Genomic DNA, 1,788 nt, shown 5'->3' with positions numbered 1-1,788 from the left:
TTCAAGATAATACTACACAACCATCCCTGATTTTGTTATATTATGTATTGTTTTTTTGTTATTACTATTCTTTCATCAACAAATCTAAATGCCATTTCCCAAACAATGTGTACAGTTAACATCAGAAATATGAAGGTCAACATGTGTGATATTAGAATAGAAAAACCTTGTTAACTCTGGTAGGTTGTTGTTAACACAGCGTACGTCGGGCATATTGTTGTCTTTTTTAAATACGATTTTCTCAAGCATGTGTTACACAATATTCTCATTGATACATAATACAGTATTTTCATTGTGTAAACATATATATATACACCTGTTTATATCTATGGCAGCTGGATATAACCACAGAAAAAGCAGAAATATCTGATCTATTCCAAATAGTTCACGAGGCTCTTGTTGACCACTATTGCCAGCCCCTGTTTACTGAAGCCTTTGTGATGCTGTGTGCAACTATGTGATTGTGTTGACTTATCTGATGGAGATTTGCTCCAGTGGACCTGAATTTGAGGTATAGAGCGCACCTGAGCAGCTCTGTAATCGTGTGTTGTTATTCTAGCAGCTCTTAGCTTAACACACAGCCTGACCTGGGCTGTATTTGTCAAACAAGGTTAATCACAGCAGGGACATAAGGAACAGAGGGCTGTTGGTTTAGTGGTTTCTGGTGATCTGCAGAGGCTCTCTGTGGTCAGTGTTACCTGTGTATGAGCTGGTTTTATTTTCTTAACAAGTACTACTTCTTTGTTAATGAAAAATGTCAGAAAACTGAAGAAATCTACACATCAAGTTAAAGAATTAAGTAAGGGGGTAAAGTAAGAGATATGTTTTGGTATCATCTGTAAGGGTGATCAAAAGCATTTGGAATGAAACGATTGTTAACTCTACTTCACATTCAATGCCATATAGAGTGGTGCAGGAATGAGTCTTACAAACTGAAAAAGAGTGCATTTCCCCACTTCTGGTTCCCTCGTCTTAAAGTCAATGGTTTTTGAATTCGTTTTTTTGTTTAAATGCCTGAAATAAGCTCTGTGGTGTACACACTCGTAATATATTGAAGCTTATTTTGTTCTACGACATAACAAAACGACAGTTGGTAAAAGATTACCAAACGACACTAACAAACACCAGCACTCTGAATATTAGCCACCTTTAGCTTAGCGGTTGTGATATAAAGTCATGTGACCGTGATATAATAAATTAGTTTGTAACATAATGTTAGCTTTTTAATTCTGGCAACTGCATTTCCCCTTTAAAAATCATACAAGTGGTGTTAGTATGTGGAGATTATCCTGCTGAATGAAATGTGTTAAGTATCATAAACGTGTGTTGGCCACTGAGCTTTTATCCTGCAATATACCGAAATCCAATTGATAAAATGTTGTCGAAGGAGCCCTTGTGATGCTAACTTCTGTGTCGGCCATCTCTGCACAATTTCTATACAGATGTATTTTTAAGAAACAGACATTTGTCATGAACAAGGCCAAAGGTGGTCCTGTTGTGAAAGTCCCAGAGAAAATAGAGGTGTTGTTTTTCTGTCTCTAATAATATCTCTGAGTCAACGAGCAGCATGGGAGCTCATGTGTTACAGCAGTGTGTTGGGAGGCCGGGGGCTTCAAACGCTGCACGTTCTGCTTCATAAAGGCTTCGTCTCCTGGGATGACCCCGAGTTGAAGAGCTCATCATGCTGTACAGGAAGGGCCTGAGAAATCAAAGAGCCAGACCAGCATAATGGCCCCGAATCATTAGTGAACAGAGGAAAGACAAGGTCATTCGCTAGCTGTGACGCTA

The 1,788-nt window shown here is 38.6% G+C and overlaps 1 protein-coding gene across 3 annotated transcripts in view; it reads left to right on the top strand.

Moving 5' to 3' along the window:
- The window catches only part of gnb1l (guanine nucleotide binding protein (G protein), beta polypeptide 1-like), a 36,990-nt gene extending 35,604 nt beyond the window's left edge, over positions 1-1,386 (top strand). For all 3 annotated transcript variants that reach the window (XM_034148635.1, XM_034148637.1, XM_034148636.1), the window contains exon 7: positions 1-1,386. This exon is cut by the window's left edge and continues 673 nt beyond it. The gene's annotated coding sequence lies outside the window, so the exon portion shown is untranslated.
- The last annotated feature ends 402 nt before the right edge of the window (positions 1,387-1,788 follow it).

Source organism: Trematomus bernacchii, unplaced genomic scaffold, assembly GCF_902827165.1.
Source record: "Trematomus bernacchii unplaced genomic scaffold, fTreBer1.1, whole genome shotgun sequence".
Classification (NCBI taxonomy): Eukaryota; Metazoa; Chordata; class Actinopteri; order Perciformes; family Nototheniidae; genus Trematomus; species Trematomus bernacchii.
This window is presented reverse-complemented; position numbering and strand designations above follow the sequence as displayed.